This window comes from Cuculus canorus, chromosome 1 (assembly GCF_017976375.1).
Source record: "Cuculus canorus isolate bCucCan1 chromosome 1, bCucCan1.pri, whole genome shotgun sequence".
NCBI classification, from domain to species: Eukaryota; Metazoa; Chordata; class Aves; order Cuculiformes; family Cuculidae; genus Cuculus; species Cuculus canorus.
The window spans coordinates 81,062,474-81,080,934 of NC_071401.1; the positions used below are offsets into that span (position 1 = coordinate 81,062,474).

The window sequence follows — 18,461 nt, forward strand, 5'->3', positions numbered from 1 at the left end:
CTTTTTTAATCAACAACCCAATGACCAAAATTTATAATTTGGTCAAAGAAATAAAAATGATCATATTTGAAAGATAGATGTACTAAAGCAAGCATCTTCCAGACCCCCACTACAATTCTGATTAGGAATAAGGCATCGCTACCCTATACAGCCTAAGGAAATGCAGTCACTTTGGCACCTCAATCTCCACATGAGGTGAAGATTTGAGGGTCCTCTATTAAGACATCCTTGGTAACTGGGTTACGCCAGAACAGAGTTCTAGGCCTCTTTTAGCACTGCTCCTCCTTAGAGTACAATGTAATTCCGTGGAGCCTAGGGAAAAGGAGATGACACCATTGCCAGGACAAATGCCATAATCTGTTGTTACGGAAAGAAGAGGAGGCAAAGTTCCAACTGGAGCTCATGTCAGACTAATATAACTGAAACAACTTAGTGAGTAGCAATCATTCTTAAATTCGTGAAAGTGGTCACACGAGAGAGCTGATGACTCCAAAGTAACTTCAGAATAATTTATTTAAACCAGCATCATTTCTGTGTGCAGCCCCTGTCAACGGATCAGCTCAGAAAATTTACTCCTTGCAATTACACTGCCCATGGCTTCTTTCACCATCACCACCTCTACACAAAAAAGTGACTAGCCTGCTTACAAATAAACCACCCTAGCCACAATGCTGACTTGCTGAAACACAGATAAGGAAGTAAAAAAGAAAGTACTTTTTAATTCAAATTATATGAATACTTGAACTATGCTATGAATAAGTAATGACAGAACAAAGTCCTCTGGACTTCAAAAACCAAAGTGACAAGTATTATCAGAAACCCATTCAATCAGCTTACGTCCATAATTAATTTGGTGCAAATGAAACAAATTAAAGGCTAGTTGAAAACTCAGAAACTAAATGTGGAATTTGGCAACTTTCACAATCAGGCATGCCCAGATGTCTAATAAATCCAGGCAGAGAGCCACAGTAATTTTTTCTGTAAAGAATATAAAAGGGATTTTTAAGAAAATACTTAAAACACTAAAAGCATCAGTAAAAAGATGTTGGGTTTTGTTACATGTGCACAAAAATGTTTCCATAATCGGCATACTCACATTACTCATTTTCTTGCTAGTTCTACTATTTCTAAATGTGTCACATCTTGTCAGACATGCCAACTTCTGACAAACCTACTGATGGGTATCTTGGGCCTTAACTCTTTGACAATTCCTTTAAGGAATACCATAAATGGTGTTTATAGCTTTTTGTGAGCCGTTGTTCTTTTTTTGGCAACTAAGGCATCACCTAAGGTACTCATCTCATGCAAACTTCAGGAAACAGAAATAATATAAATTATAGTAATTCCCTCTAAATTCTACGAAGTGAAAATATAAATTCTAAGTGGACTGGGAAACTTCATGAACCATTTCTTTTCCATACCCTGTCTCATCTAGTAAAACTGACATCCTACATTTTTCTTTTAAAGCAAACAAAACCAAGAAAATCATGTTACAAACTACAGTTTTTCTCTGAGATGCTAAGCACACTGCATTTACTGCATTTCAGTAGCCAGCAGAAGACCTAGAATGGAAGAGCAAAATCACAGTATTAATAAGGCATTAGCTGAAAAGAAAAAACTGCCAAATACACTTCTTAAATCTTGTTTGAGTTCCACTGCATATTACCTGCAATAAGACTGTACTGAAGCCCATGTAACACTCACGGGCTGAACACCTGTGGCATAACAAGATGTTCTGCTCACAGCTGGAGACAAATCCATGTGACTCATGCAGGGAGGAGTTTGAGATACCTTTTTTTTGTCTTTGATTTAACGTCAGCTACAAAAGATCCTTTGTCCACCCTGAACAACAATAAATTTCAAAGATATTTTTGCACAACAGTAACACAAGACTCCAAGATAATTGAGTCCTATTAATTACCACACAGTTACAGAAGCCTATCGCTCAGTGTGTAACAAGTTACACAGAAAGAAAGTACAGACCCTTTCCAAATTGTAATTCCATCAGGAATTTATGGCTGGAAAGGATAAGACCCTCATAATCACAACCACCTATCTAATAAACATGAAATTATTCACTCTGCATCTTTCTTGTTCGCAAGCTGAGTAGCACCCACCAGTATCCTGCAACAAATTAATATTCTCTAAATACATGCATCTGAAAAAAGAGAAATGCTTTTAACTGCACCTAGATACAATAATACCACTAAACTTACAATTTATCAGAAAGCTAACACTTCAGGCCAAATAGCATACCTTATTCATGCCAAGTCTTCCATTGAAGTTAACGAAATTAATTGTATGAGGTACCCTGATTTTGGCCTTCCAATAATCTAATCAACTACTCCAGCGAAAACATAAAAATCCAAACTCAAGTGTAGTGATCAGTTTTAAAGCTATACTGTGTTTACCAAGGCCATCATTTTACATACTTATGTAATACAAATTGTTCAAATGTAACAACAATACTCTCTCATGAAGTCCCAAACTTTCTCAATCTGCTGACATTCTACAGTTATTAGTGGAAGACCTGACTAAAAGCATTCACAGCACAAAAACTGTATAAATTGAGCAACTAACTCGAGAATGGGAATTTAGTCCTTCATCCCTCTCCAGCTGTCTCTAATTTGAGCCAATTTCTGTTTATGTATTGGAAATAGAAATTTAACATTAAATTTGGAAGGCACTGAAGAGAAAAAACATGCTCACAAAGGCCACCTAATCTACAGAACCACGTTAACCTACCTTAATCAAAGTAACATTAATAAAGATACTGATGACATTAGTTCATTTAGTGCCTGACTGCCACAGCAGAAATAAAGTAAACTTGCAGTGTAAGCAGAAAATTTTGTAGCCCTGATTCGCATCTGACCAAAACTTTGTTTACATGCAATTCCTTTCCTGCATCTTCTGACAAGGCATTTCACTTTGGAGATTGTCTTTATCAGTATAAGCGTTATAAGCGTGCTTCCTCACTGAAGACAAGTGAGACCCCCCTAAGAAAAGACATGTTTTCCGTTCTCTAGTTCAACACAGACATTTCTGGTTACCCAGCAGAAGACCAAATCCTGCGTGTTTCCCCCATGCGGTCACAGGACTATATTTCCCAGCTTAGGAAGGAATGGCTACAGGCATAAGCTTAAAGCTTAAGAACAGGAATATCAACTTGCACAGCTCTATTCTGATGATGATGTACGTTAGACTATGCAAGCAAAAAGAAGAAACTTATTCTGAATAGAGACCCATAAAGCCAGCTTTACCTTCTCAGCACAAATGATGGCGCTAAATACAATACTGAAATAGTTTGGTTTGGGACCAAATAATACTGAGATCTGCTTATCTGCGGTTGTAAACCTTTATTTTGGCTCGTGCTGAAACTCATTCTACCACTTTTTCAGCATTACTATAACAAATTTCATGTAAGTCAAAACCAGCCTGGGCTTGTACGATAACGTTTAATTTGCTGGATAGGCATTCCTTTAGAAGGCTAGTGAATTAGTTTACAAACATATCTTCAACATTTCCGCATAAATCAATGCCAGACAATCACACAGTAAAAGCAATAGAGTTCAGTACTGTTGTAAGTACTACCCAGGAATGAAAAAAAACTATATATTTGCAAAGCAAAAATAAATGCAGCCAGGAGAGGATGCTTCCAGTACACTGATCCTCCCTCCCTTGCACAATGTAAAGAGACAAGACAAAAAACATATCAAACCCCCCTCAAAACCACTACCGCATGTAGCAGGTTACTCTGAATACATTTTACTTTAACCAATACAGGCTACCTTGCAGAAACAAGCAGTATAAAAACTTTTGAGCTAAAGGTATACACAGCACCCGTTCCCACAGAAAATGCGTGGGAGAGCAAAACCTGACCCAGCCTAGAAATTCAGTCCCAGCAAGACACTGCCCCGGCTCTTTATCATACACCACATACGAACCCCGCTGATCCATCAGTCAAAAATCATTCACTTTTGAACCGATTTAAATACGTTACTGATTTTTTTTTTAAATTATTATTATTATTCTTTTTAATCACCGCTGAGTAAGCGCTTAAAACAAGGCTGGAAAACAGAAGGATCCCTTTCCAGGAGCACCACCACCACTGAGAAACGTACCTGGTAAGCAGCGCAGTCCCCGCTGTGAAGCCGAGGAACCGCCGCGCTGCCCTCGCCCCCCGCACGGGCACCGCAAGCCCCAGCTGCCACCGGCGGCCACCAACGGCCACCAACGGCCCCGGCCCCGGCCCCGCTCGCAGGCGGCATCTCCCCCCCAGCCCACCACCCATCGCACTCACACATGGGACCCGCTGGAGGGAAGGGATGCGTGGGAAGGAGGCGGAGAGGGAGCCGGGGGGGCTCGGATGCGCGGGGCGAAGCTCCTCTGCCCAGCGGAGTTGTGGATTCCCCTTCCCTGGAAGCGTTCAGAGCCATGCTGGATGGGCTCTGAGCAACCCGATCCGGTGGGAGGTGTCCGTGCCCGTGGCTGAGGGCTTGGAACTAGATGGGTTTTACGGTACCTTCCAACGCAAACCACTCTATGACTCCATGACCCGTTCTCCGCCCGTCACCGCCAGCCTCGCACGCATCATCCTGCTGGGCAGCTTCTGTCCTCACTCCCCTTGCTCGTCCCACCGGGAAGCGCGGGCAGGAAAAGCCCATTCCCGGACACCTGCGCATCCCTGCCTCCCGGAGCCACTCACCTTATCCCAGCAGTGCAGGGAGGCTCCCACCTTGTCCCTCCTGGAGAGCCCGCTGCCTCTGCTCCCGCTCCGCGCCCCGCAGCCGCTCTCCCGGTCCCCGAGGGACCGCCCGTCCCGCCCCGCTCGGCACTGGGCGCAGGAGGGGCTGCAGCAGCCGGGGCAGCCGCGGGATGCGGGCGTGTAGGGAGGCGGAGGCAGGGCGAGGGAGGTGCCGCCAACCCAGACGGGAGAGGGGCCCCTCGGGAGAGGCTCCCGCGGCTGCGGGCGGCGTCCCGGGCAGCGGCGGGAGCGGCGGGGAGGGCGGGGGTCCCGGCAGGTTGCGGGGTGTCAAGGCAGCATAAGGGCGAGACCACGGGGATTCGCCGAGGCCGGATGCAACAGGCTAGGAGTTACCGCTCTGCTTAAGCCGCTAAAGCGGGTCCTGCGCTTGGGACGCAACAACCGCGAGCAGCGCTACAGGCTTGGGGAAGAGTGTCTGGAAAGCTGCCTGGAGGAGAAGGACCTGGGGGTGGTGGTCGACAGCCGGCTGAACATGAGCCAGCAGTGTGCCCAGGGGGCCAAGAAGGCCAATGGCATCTTGGCTTGTATCAGAAATGGTGTGACCAGCAGGTCCAGGGAGGTTATTCTCCCTCTGTACTCGGCACTGGTGAGACTGCACCTTGAGTACTGTGTTCAGTTCTGGGCCCCTCACCACAAGAAGGATGTTGATGTTCTGGAGCGTGTCCAGAGAAGAGCAACGAAGCTGGTGAGGGGGCTGGAGAACAAGTCTTACGAGGAGCGGCTGAGGGAACTGGGGTTGTTTAGCCTGAAGAAGAGGAGGCTGAGGGGAGACCTTATCACTGTCTACAACTGCCTGAAAGGAGATTGTAGAGAGGAGGGTGTTGGTCTCTTCTCCCAGGTTACAGGTGATAGGACGAGGGGAAATGGCTTCAAGCTGCACCAGGGGAGGTTCAGATTGGACGTTAGGGAAAAAATTTTCACTGAAAGGGTCATCAGGCACTGTCAGAGGCTGCTCAGGGAGGTGGTTGAGTCACCATCCCTGGAGGTGTTTAAAAGACACGTAAATGTACTTGAGGATATGGTTTAGTGGCAGAGAGGTATGGTTGGACTCGATCATCCCAAAGATCCTTTCCAGCCTGGTGATTCTATGATTCTAAATTCCTTGATGGACAATATGTTCGGTGTTTAAACAGCCTATTTTTTTTCTCGGTTAGCTTAGTTTTAAAACAGACTTAACTACATGGACCTATAATGTAAATGTAGTTTTTTAGAATTAGCAGCCTTCTTTTGACTTCATTTGAGATTCATGTTTTTATAGAATCATAGAATGCCAGGTTGGAAGGGACCTCAGGGATCATCCCGTCCAACCTTTTTAGGTGATCTACAAGTTTAAATGAGATGGCCCAGCACTCTGTCAAGCTGAGCCTTAAAAGTGTCTGGTGCAGAGGAATCCACCACTTCCATTACCCCTTGTCTTTTCTGTGTGACTCCTCATGAAAATGGAGTCGCCATCCTCCTGGTAGACAGCCTTTATGTACTGGTACACAGTAATAAGGACTGCTCTAAGCCTTCTCCTCTCAAGGCTGAACAGACCGTCAGCTTTACTATATATGGTAGGTTTCCTAGACAGATATCTGATCATCTTAGTGGCCCTTCTCTGGACCCTCTCAAGCCTGTCCACATCTTTTTGTACAGCAGGGACCAAAACTGGATGCAGTACACCAGGTGTGGCCTGACAAGCACTCAGTAGAGTGGAGTAGTGACTTCTTTATCTCTGCTGGTGATACACTTCTTGGTGCACCCCAACATCCTGTTAGCCTACTTTGCTGCTGCAGCACACTGTTCACTCATGTTGGGTCTGGTATTCACCAAGACCTTCAGTCAGTTCATAGAATCACAGAATCATAGAATAGTTTGGGTTGGATTTAAGCTGAAAGGGGAGATTTTAATTAGACGTTAGGAAGAAATGTTCTGCTGTGAGGATGGTGAGTCCCAGAGAAGTCATGGATGCCCCATCCATGGAAGTGTTCAAGGCCAAATTGGATGAGGGTTTGAGCACCTCGAGGTAGTGGAAGATGTCCTTGCCCATGGCAGGGGATTGGAACTGGATGATCTTTAAGGTCCCTTCTGACCCAAACCATTCTATGATTCTAAACGTATTGTGAAAATGTAACATTTTCAATTACTTTCCCTTTTTTTTTTTTTTTTTTTTTTTTAATTGCTTATTATAGCAAAATGATTAGGAGCTGCTCTCTGCACGTGGGCTGGAGCTTTGGTCACTAGGCACTGCTGAGAACAGCCTGGCTCCTGGGCATAGCTGGAAAGAGCAGTTCACACTGCACATCCTGAGGGAAAGGCTGGAGCTTTAGGAAACATCTCTGTGTCACTGCAGATAAGACGGACAAATTCTACGAACTCCACAGACTCATGTCATGTGCAAACTTGACTTAGTCATAGCAATTATCTTCAGGGTTGGTAAATCTTGTGCCAGCCACTGTGGTCACACCAGAAGCCCAAATTAACTGTAACACCGCATAAAGAGTGGTACACACTCTGTCATAACACCTGAGATCAAAGCGCAGCTAAGCTGTAATAAGCCCAAGCTGCACCTAAAGCCACCATTAAAATGATCCTAGTCCCCCTTGACAGATTAGATCCACGAATGCTAGAGCACAAACTGGGATTAGATACGCCACTATGCCTAGCCCTAAATCTTGATACATTACCAAAGTATCTGCCCAAGAACTATGAGCACAAACACTTAAAACTCTAAGGAGTTGACGGTATCCCAAACTCACCTAGAAGAGCCTGTTCTATAATTGATAACCTGTGCTACACTCAACGGCTTTTAGCCCAAAGTCAGCCTACATACCGCTGTCACCAGCCCACCTCCTCTGAGGGAGCAACAGTGAGCACAATTGCCTCTCCTGCTAGCAAGTGTCAAGCAGGTCTTCCTGAGGATGCAAAGTGTGATGAGTTCATATGATGAGCAGTGTTTCATATAGAAATAATTGCAAAGAAGAATTGAGGTTAGATGAAGAGATTTGTTTCATTTTGCTTAGATTAGCAGTGTCTTTATATGCTTTGGAGCCAGTATCTAGTGGAATGCCAGGCCAGTGCTTTCAAGGTACCTCACAGAGGAAAAAACAGGAGGTATTTATATTTCTCTGCCTTGGTTACTGGGATATCTTTAACTTCCTTAACTGTTTAAGTACTACAAATGGTATTTTCTTCCTAGCTTATACCACCTATGAGAATTATGTCTCCTCCTTCACTTCTGCTCTAGATGTCTGAGGTCAATAAGGAAGAAGAGAAAAATTGTCCTGAAGTTAATGCTAGGGGTGTGATATTGTTTGTCTATGAAATGACTTGCGTGGTAGTTCTACATCAGTGCTCTTTTGACACATCCACAAACAGTGTGCTTTACCAATGTGGCTCAGCAATGTCCCAACGGAAAGTCTAGAAGTTTGAATGAGGCTGGAAACTGAAGCCCAACTGACCCCTGTGCACGCTTTGTGTTGGCAGCGTTAGTAAGCTGTGTTGCTTGTTATGTGAATAGTTAGTTACCAGTGTACAGATAAATAGAAGTCTGCCTCCATCCACCCAACACCTCTCACAAATGACATTTTCTTTTGGATAAAAATCATCCAGTTAATGAATTCTCAAGCACTGAGATGTAACTATGGGCAGGGGAATTGCCTCAAAATACCTATTCCATTTCACTCAGGCCAAATTCATGTATTAGGAGAAAATACTCTGCAATTTACAAAAGGAAAACATTCAATTTATGTCTGTAATTGTTGATTTAAATTGTGTTTTACATACAGCTGGGCAGTTTCCAGTAACACAGGGAAACTAAACAGAATTGATTGATAATCACCTAGATGCCAGCCTAAGAACTTAATTCCCAAAGTGCATTTTTGTATCTGTGCTTACCCGGGAAGTCCTTGAAATCTATGTATATTCATTCAGATACCAGTGCATGAGCTATACAGTTCTAGGTCTATACTGAATCTGGCCAGCGTTGCATGCAAGCCACAAGCAAACTCCTATGCACTTACCAAAATAACGTAGATGATCGCAGGTCTAAGGAATAAGCATGGATAACTGAACAATAAAGAACTTTTCAGTCCCATTAGTTTTGTCATGTTTTTGAGAAAATGCCAAAAAAAGGATTGTCTTAATTCAGATTGCTCAATGTCTCCTTTATTGTGTGCTTATGCAATACTGAACACCGGCTTAGTAGGAATGGCAGGTGAGATACACAGGTTTAAGAGAATGATACTCCCTTGGAGAGAAGGAAGCAAATTTTCTCTCCCCAGGCAAAGTGATCATATTACTAATATCTTGAATAAAGCTATTAGTCCCTGGACGTGCAAGAAATTTACTGATCAAAAGGTCACTAACTTGGAAATTGGAGCGTGGATGCCATAAACTGGTGTTGATATAAGTATGGCCGTGCATCCTCCTAGTAGAGAAATACTGGATTTCAAGGGTTTGATAATTCAAACATTTCATTTTCACCTGTATTTAACCAGACTGAACATAGTAACCCCAACCCACGAAGCCAGTGGCTAAATTGTCATTAAGTTCACATTAACCAAAATTTCAGATTATGCTTCTAATTGGTTTGGGATTTATTAATTCTTTTCTTTAAACTCTTTCTCTTTTTATTTATGTCTGTGTGTATATGTGTCTCCTAGGGAGATAAGGCATTACTGTGATGTATTGCAGTGTTCATTTCATGTTTATAATTTATGTATCCAAATGGAATTTGTTCTAATGATGTAATTCATGTCTCACAGGGAATACACAAGTAATTGACACAAGAAAGGGGAGAGGAGGTGGGATAGGTGAGGTCTGTTTGGTTTCTCATTTATGCTCTAAAGGTAGGATGCTCTTGTTTCACAGAGGTGCTTGATAGAACAGAGTTGTCCTGTGCTTACTTCTTCCATATTCCTGGTGTGCAGGATTGGAGGTTGCTTTGCTGTGTGATATGTATATGGTCAGTCCCAGGGAGTTTAAGTTGATTATTCTTTTAAAAAGAATTAAGCGTGACTGTTTAAATGAATCACATGAACATAACACCATTTATGTCAAATCTACTTAATTTAAAAACAAAGCAAAAAGTTCTTCTGATAATTTCCATGGATCAGGATTTTGTGAGGTTTTGTCATCTTCTTTGCCATATTACAAGTTTCTGTGAACACCAGAAACAGACTGAAGGTACAAAGGAGCAGCTAACACGGTTACACTTCTCTGTTTAATATATAAATATACCCTTCCAAAATCACTCATATTCTGTTCTATAATCTCTATAATCTCATGCACTAGTTGTGAGTCATGTAAATTACAGGTTATCAGGTAAGAAATTGGTTAGGTGTTTTTTTTGAACTGGTAACACTGAAGATTAAATAAAATCATCCATGAGTCTTTTGATCTATTTTCTGCTTTCAGCTTTGCAAAGACGTAAACAACGAGAGAGCAATTTTAGGATAAGGAATTTATACTGAAGAGCAGCTGTGGTGCTGAAAGGGGGTAAACATACCAAGGGAGGAGGTTCTTAAGTCTAATCTTAAAAATGCACATATTTAGCACAAAGTTGAGAGCTCAGTTTGTGAAAAAGGGTCTGCCTCTGTTCAAAATTTGTGCCTGACCAACAAATCTGTATCTTACAAAAGAGTCCTTGGCGTAGATATACCTATCTTAACATTCCAATAGAATACCTATTTATTAATATTCTTTTGTCAGAAAGTAGCATATAGGCGTGGATGCCATGAGCTCAGTGTTTGTTGAATGTTAACTGAACCAATATGTAAAAGAAATCTCTTAGATATGTAATCTTTAAATAAGGAGATTTAGTCTATCCAGCTGTGATTTTTACACTTTGTCAAATACTAAGTGCAACACCCAGGGTAAGGTTTTATTTTGATTGTTGCAGTTTCTTCATGAAAAAAAAAATCTTATCTACTGAAGGTCCAGGAAGGATATTAAAATAATAACAATAACTATATCTCTGTGGTTAACTTCTAAGCCTCAACTCACCAAAGAAATATGCGTTTTACTAGTTTTTAAAAGAAAACACATTTAGAGTTGTGTCTTGTATCATTAATGATGACAAGTGATAGTTATGTTCACCATGTTATTTGGCCCTACTGAATTTCAAGTCCTCTGCTTACAGACACACAGCCATGTCATATTGAACTGTATTCCAGCTCAGCATCCCTTTTGCATTCACATTGCCAGACAGGAGAAAGGTGGGAAGCAATTTCTTACGTACCCAAGCCAAATGAAAAGAGAAATCTTTGATGCTGTTTTGTTTGGCAAAATTTCATGCTGCTTATATGAAGAGTGAGTGGTTATGTGTAGCAGCAGGATGAGCATTGTATTTTGTTGGGTGATCAGGCCTTCAAGACTTCACCCTCTGCGTATGTTTTCATGCAACAATTTTGTGGAATTGAGAGCCTTCATTATTAGCCATTGGAGTTGAAAGTGAACGAAGCACAAACTGAAATGCAAGAAATTCCATTTAAACATAAGAAAAACTTTTTTATGGTGAGAGTGATCAAACACTGAGGTTGTGGAGTCTCCACCCTTGGAGATATTCAAAAGTTGTCTGGATATGGCCCTGGGCAACCTGGGCCCCTGCTCTGAGCAGGAGGTTGGGCTAGACAATCTCAAGAGAAGCCCTCCAGCCTCAGCCAGTCTGTGACACTGTGAGAAGAACTGCTGACACTCTTCTTTCTCTCAGTATAAAATTACTCTTTTGACCAAACAAAGGATCCTCAAATTGTAAAAAACTTGGAGGTGACGAAAGCCTCCTGAACCCAAAAGCCCAGACCAAGGTGCTAGTTAACATTATGGGAAACTACAAAGAAGAGTGGCCAAGGAAAGCAATTCTGAATAGAGCACCTGGAAAGGACTATAAAATCTTTCAGTTCTCTATTTATGGCACTTGCTCTCTTTAAATTGTACTAACATTTGTATTTCCATTAAACAAACATTTTAAAGGAGTTGTAACTTGTCCATAAAAATGAGTCTGTGTGGATCTTGGCAGGAAAATTCTCTTTCTGGGAACATTTCAAATTTTTGCTTTTCATTTTTTAGAACTTAATTTACAAAAAAAAAGCTGTGTTACCCTCTGGAAGTTTAGACTGACTCCAGTGATTCCACATTAAATGCTCTTGTGTAGTTAGACCTTGATCACAGCAGGAACTATGAAAATAAAGTCAAGGAAGTTACTATACCCCTGTTGATTCCCAGGTCTATGTAACTTGTAAAGCAACAGAGAAGGATTTTTTTTTTTCATCAGGGAACACTTTCCTAATGTATGGTCTGCAATGTGTATCTTTCACATACCGGGGAAAGGATTTTCGCTTTCATGCCAAGTCTTTTCCTTCCTGACAATGCTTTTTTCTTCTTTTCTTGAGTGGAAAACTTGCATTCATAGTTGTCCTGTCTAAACTCTGTTCTTGGCTTTGCTGCATCTTTTAAACAAAGTATGTGCATCTCAGCTCTAAAATAAGAGTTTGGTGGTGGCAGGCAGTGTAAAGCTTGAGATGCCACCATATGTTGAGAATCAGCGAGGAAGGCAACCTACTTTTGATGTATCAAAGGAGAGGAGATTTCTTTCCCTCAGTTTAGCTCTATTATTTGTTCCCTTGTTTTGCTGTGTTGAACTTCAGCCACACTTTACTGCAAATGATTGAATCAGGGAGTCGGGGGAGACCTTAGCAAACTGTTACAGTACTTCTGGAAGACATTTCTGCTGAAGTTCGTACTCCTACAATTTGAAAGCCACTGACCATATTCCTTTTCAACCTTGTTCATTTTTCAATCTTCTGCTGGTTTGGCAGTGAGAGAAGTAGCTGCCAAAAAGTCAACTGATCCATGCTGCCTTTGATTTTACACCAGCATAGATCTGTTTTACAAAGCTTCTTTTTAATGATACTAGAATTTTGGAGAGGTGTGAGGAACCCAATTGCAACATAATTGCCTCAAAGATTGCTGACTGAAGCAAATCAACACCTCACAGTAGAAAGTGGGGGGAGCAGACTAAAGACTCTGGATGACAATGAGTGGGTGCAGTTGGGCGAAGATGTGGAGAATGAATGCTACATGACAGCTTGAACTGAAGAAAACTATAAAGGGCACCCGAGCAATGTGCGCGCTTTCTCTACCCACCATTGACTCTTCACAGGAGCCCTGACTCTTTGCAGGACCTCTGAGACCATGATGGACTCACGATGGCTACTATTCTTGCTATTCTGTCCCAAACTCTTGCTTAATTTTTATCTTTATTACTCACTTTCCTGTTGCTGTCTTTCACCTACTACCTTTTTCACAATAAAGAAAGCCTTTTGATTTATGGTGCTTGACCTCTTTTGTGTCTTTATTTCATCTCAGGGATTTCAAATGAAACCCTCCCCCAGCTTCAGCTAGGGAACCTCAGGGGAGGGAGATTGGAGTCTGAAAAATTTTCAGCTCAAAAAACCCCTTCCCACGTCATCTGTCCAGGATGCAGGAGTATATACATACAGAAGTCACAAAATGTACTATCAGTACTGGTATTGTGTAGCAGGATTAAGGGAAAGGAGGTACATAACTTTCCAGAAACTTCAATGTATGTAGCCTTTACAATCAATTATTTCTGAGGTGAAGACTGGAATTTCAAGTGCTATTCAAGTGGTGGCTTCTACTATAGGCTACGTGCAGCTAGATGATGTACTACAAGTCAACTACGTTTCAACAATTCTTAGGTCTGTTTGGAAGCAGATACCACACATGGTAAGAGCCAAGTAAGTTATGGCTAGTTGTCTTCATCTAGGGTAGGTGGAAATCACTAGTGGCATATCTGATGTCTGATGGAAAAGGGCAATAAAATGGTAGACAGCAATTTGGTTGTTCATCTATAGACTAGAGATAGTATTTCAACTTTTTTCTGTATACATCAGTTGTTTTATACTAAATGTCTTTTTATATAATCTTTCAAAATGCTAACGGCAATGCTAATATGTCATTCTTGGTGGTGCCAGAAAGCTCTTTGGCTAAGTGAACCACAGGAGTTTTAATAAACCTCAGCACTGCCATTAGTTGTAATTTGACTGACATTCTAAATGGTCTGTGCAGAAAATCCACTTCATATTTCTACCTAGGTCAAATAATTTGCAATATTAAATATTAAACAACCTATAATACTGGATGACAGAGATAAAAAAAGAAGCACATAAGCCCTCAAGTGCCAAGAAATTAATGTTTTCTTTTACCCTTATGTGCCTGTCTCCTCAAATAATTGGAATGTCTTCTTAAAAGTTCTAGATACTTCACAAAACTTGATTTTATTTTAAAAACCTATTTTTCCAACTGGAATGATTCAAATGAATAAAACGTGCTTTTATAATAGAAGCTATTACATTTTGTGTCATGGTGAGGGGGGAACCTTTTTTAATTAAAAAAAAAAATATAACTTTCTGGCTGTTGAGCTTTTCTGTATTGAATCCCTAATGTCACAATTTTAGCCCTGGCCCAGCTAAATTTCGGCAGCTAAAACTGTGCAGCTGAGCTTCTAAAATCCATTCCCACCCTACCCCCAGGGAGAGAGAAATGAGAAGAAAGAGACTTGTGGGTTGGAAACTAAAACTAGAGATTTAGTGAAATGATAATAATAACAATAATGATGAAAATAATTGGAAAGTAATAAAATACATACAAATATATGAGATCGCGCCCCCACCCCACCCCTTGATGACTATACATCACCACAAATACTGCTGAGAGGACAGGAGTGGGTCCATGGCTAGGAGGGAGCTGAGCTCAGGAACTGCATGGATTCAGGATCAGGGGCAATCAGACAGGTGAGGTCCTCACTGGATGTCGGTCATCACAGAAGACGGATGAGACCCTTGTAATCTCTCTTTTTGTACCACATGTGACATATATGGGATGGAATACTCTGGTCGGTCTAGGGCCCACATGCCTGTCATATACCTGTACACCATATTAAAAGAAAAAAAAAGATGATTTTGGATATTACTATATTTCTTTATACTAAAGATCAACTTTAAGCTTTAAGCTTAGGTTAGCTCTATTTTATGAGCAGAGAAAATAATAAGATACCCAGGATAAAGTGATGTCTATGTCTTACATTCTGCCTTGCCACAGTGGCAAAAAAATTGGTAGACAAACTAGTATTGATTCTTCATGTAAAGTTCTTGGAATGTACAGATTTAGAGAAAACAAAATCAGAATTTTTCATATTATGCAATCCCAAATTTTACTCAAAATGTCTCATATTTGGGGTTGGTTTTTTTTTCAAAGTTCTGCTTACATTTCTGTGCTTTATATCGAGTCCTTGCTCAGTCTGGTAGCTTTGAGACCAGGCAACTGAAACATGGAGAAGAGTAGTGGCACTGGACTTTTAGTGCAGGAGACTAAAATCAAACCCACCATAACTGAAATGTCAATATGAAATGCTAACTGTCTCCTATAATTTTTGTTTTGTAGTCCCTAAACTTGCTTGGGAGTTGGCGGGGGATGGCGCATGTTCTGTTTGGTTGTGGTGATGGTGGGTTTTTTGCTGTGAATTATCTTTTATCACCTTTAGACTTGGCCTTGCTCTGACACAAATTTGGATGCCACATAATTTTCTGAAATATATTACCTCCAAGATTAAACTCAAATTTATTGTGGTCCTGAATCTTGATGCTGTTCTGGGTAAACAAATATCAAATAATAGCATATATATTTCAAGTATTATTCTTTCCTGTTCAAAAGGCCAGGAGAAAGTGTACATATAGGTTGTGGAGTTAAATATCTGTTTTGAGGACTTAGGTATTCTTGAAGTTGTTATTAGGTCTCGTGCAAATATTCTGAACACAGGTGAAATTCTTTCTTTGTATTTTCATTTTGGACGTAGAATTGGACCTAGTACTATCTTTTGCAAAGAAGGTACACATTGCTTAGGGTAGCATTTGGTGATTTCCTTGGGTATATTTCATGTTCGATGCCATCTGAGTCTGACTTTTAACCTGAGGTACATGGCAAAACTGAAGAACTCTATGATTCTTCTTCATGAACAAAAAAGAGATTTCCAAAGAAAACTAACTTAAACATGACTTTATTTTTAAGATCTTTTCCGTGTGATAAACTATTTTCTCTAAGTCGTCTTATTCTTTGGTTACTGCTCTGATTATAGCTAAATTTTTGCAAAGAAGCAAAACACCCCTCACTAACACTGACAGAACTTTGTTCCGCATTTCAGGAAAGGCCCAGTGTTGGTCTTTTGTACCTCCAGCAAAGTAATGAGCAGAGACTTATTTATGCCGCTTCGTATTAATCTCTGGTCTGCCAAAGAATGACTGAAGTCTTAAAAGGAGTTCTGTTTATTTCCCTTTTTAAGAAAGGTCCATTCACATGGAAATGCGCAGGGAAAGGTACTGGGTTCCTGGGCAAGGGAAATGCCCACGTCTGTGGCCACAAAAGCAAATAGATGAATAAAAGGGACATAATATGACTGGATTGCATGTCTGAAAATAGTATTGCCAAACAAAGTTAATGACCAGCTGAGATTATATGTCAGCTGACACCTGGAACATTCTTCAGTAAGTTTTGCTGAGCTTGATGTAAGGATAGTTGCTTGGAGCAGACCAGAACAGATACAACGATAGTCTTCAGTTTTCTAAGAATACTGTGGGAGAAAAGCATAATAATGAAAAAATAAGCAAGGATATGGATGTACTTGTTTGTACTTAGACAGTAGAATCTAAAATTTGTTTCTCATTAGTTGTGTTTAGCCTTGTATTCTTAGTTATTCTTAAATTCATCACACACTGAGATTCATGTATGATCATTAGGGACTATATATGACACGTCACAAAATCTGGTCTTGGCAGATGTTTTCCACCAGTAATATAAGGGTTAATCTTATACCTATAGGTAACTTAAGGAATATTGCACTTGCAAAATCTTATGGCAGTACAATCTTAAATACTTTGCGTCTTTTTTATCTGCTAAGTTTTTACTTAGCCACATATTAGTTGTGGTTTCTTTGTTTGCTCTTAAGTTCATTTTTCATTTTATTCAATAGTTTAGTACATTAAAATATTGTCCCACAGAAATATTTCCATTTCAAAATAATTATTCATGTTAAATTAATGTTTGGCTGTTTAAAATACTAATTTAGCTTTACAATAGCTCCAAAGAGTTGTCTTCAAGATTTGTCTTTCATGATATTAAAATATTTGAAGTTGAATATTTTAATATAAAATGTATGACATTTGTGAGGTAATTTCTGGGTGCCCTTCATTCCAGAGACTGTATTTGGCATAGTGAGTGTAAGAATGATTGATGATTCTAAGGGCAAGATAAGCGAGAAATCATAGTGAGCATCTGGCATGTTTCTCTCTGCCATATCTGTGCAGTTCTGAAGTTCCATATTTTGCAGCACTGTGAAGAAAAAATGTCATCTGAGCTGCATTAAAAACGCTTAAATAGTGTATGTAAAAACGCTCAGTATATTGTAAAAGAAAACAGATATTATTGCTTATAAAAGATAACAGAAACTGTCATAGAGCAGATGGCAGGTTGGCCTTCTCCAGCTGCCAGGCACCCACTCAGCTGCTCTCTCATTCCCCCACCTCATGAAAGTGAGGATGAAAAGATGAAAAAGCCTATGGTCGAGATAAAGGCAAGGGCTTCAGTTACCAATTACCATCACAAGCAAAACAGACTCAATTTGCCTTGGGGAAAATTAGTCTATTGCCAAGTTAACATGGAGTTAGATGGTGAGAAACAGAGGAAAAAACTAAACCACCTTCCTCCTGCCCCGTGTTTTTTCCAGGCTCAAATTCGCAACTTCATTCCCAACCACTCTCCCTCCTCTCCGAAAGCGGCGCAGGGGCATGGAGCATGGAGTTTGCAATCAATTCAGGACAATTATTCTCCGCTGCTCTATCCTCCACCACATTTTTCCCTCCTCCAGTGTGAGTCCTCTCCATCGGCTACAGTCCTTCAGGATAAACCTGCTCCAGCTTGGGTCCATCCTGAGACGCAGTTCCTGCCAGAAGACCCTGCTCCAATGTGGGGTCTCTTTGGGTTCGCATGCCTTCAGGATATATCTACCTTGACATGCTACAATGTGGATATCTTCTCCACGATGACCCTGTCATCTCACCACCAACACTCGTGGCACTGCATGAAAGTTCAGTATTACTTTTCAGACAATGGTAAATCAGAGTTAGTTGTCTGAGCTCCATGGAGTTAGTAACATCAGTTTAAGAAGAGCTCTGAAGAAGACAGACTGCCAGACGTCCTCCAGTGAGAGATTGATGCTTTGGGGTACAGACTGTTACCCTAATGCCACAAGTTGTTACCAAAACAACAGACTTATTATGTTTCATTTGGCAGTTGCACACTGCTATGGCAATAAAACTCTATGATGGACTAATGAAATATTTTCATAAAGTACTTAAGTTGAAACGCATGATTTACTTATCCTAACTTGATCATTTTTCCAAGAAAATATTTTAAATTCCAATAATTACATTTTGTGTGGGAAAAAAAGAGCCCTTTGTTTTTCATGAAGCCTGAAAGAATGGTTGGTTTTCTGCAAAGCTAATAAAATTTATTTCTCTCAATTTAGTCATCTATCTCTAATTCCATTTAATTTAAATTTCCTGACACTTCAGATTTCTTTTATGTGTACTGCCTCTCCAGTGTTCCATTAAAATTGTAATTGTAGTTTAAAAGATGCAGCTAT

General features: G+C 40.7%; 1 protein-coding gene across 5 annotated transcripts in view; it reads right to left on the reverse strand.

Annotated features, from left to right (window-relative positions):
- ADGRG2 (adhesion G protein-coupled receptor G2) overlaps nt 1-4,860 on the reverse strand; it is a 51,921-nt gene extending 47,061 nt beyond the window's left edge. For 3 of the 5 annotated variants that reach the window (XM_054050883.1, XM_054050873.1, XM_054050854.1), the window contains exon 1: nt 4,706-4,859. The gene's annotated coding sequence lies outside the window, so the exon portion shown is untranslated. Of the gene's footprint in view, nt 1-4,705 lie in introns of all 5 variants that reach the window. The other 2 variants (XM_054050863.1, XM_054050893.1) reach the window with 1 other exon arrangement.
- Between the last annotated feature and the right edge of the window lie 13,601 nt (nt 4,861-18,461).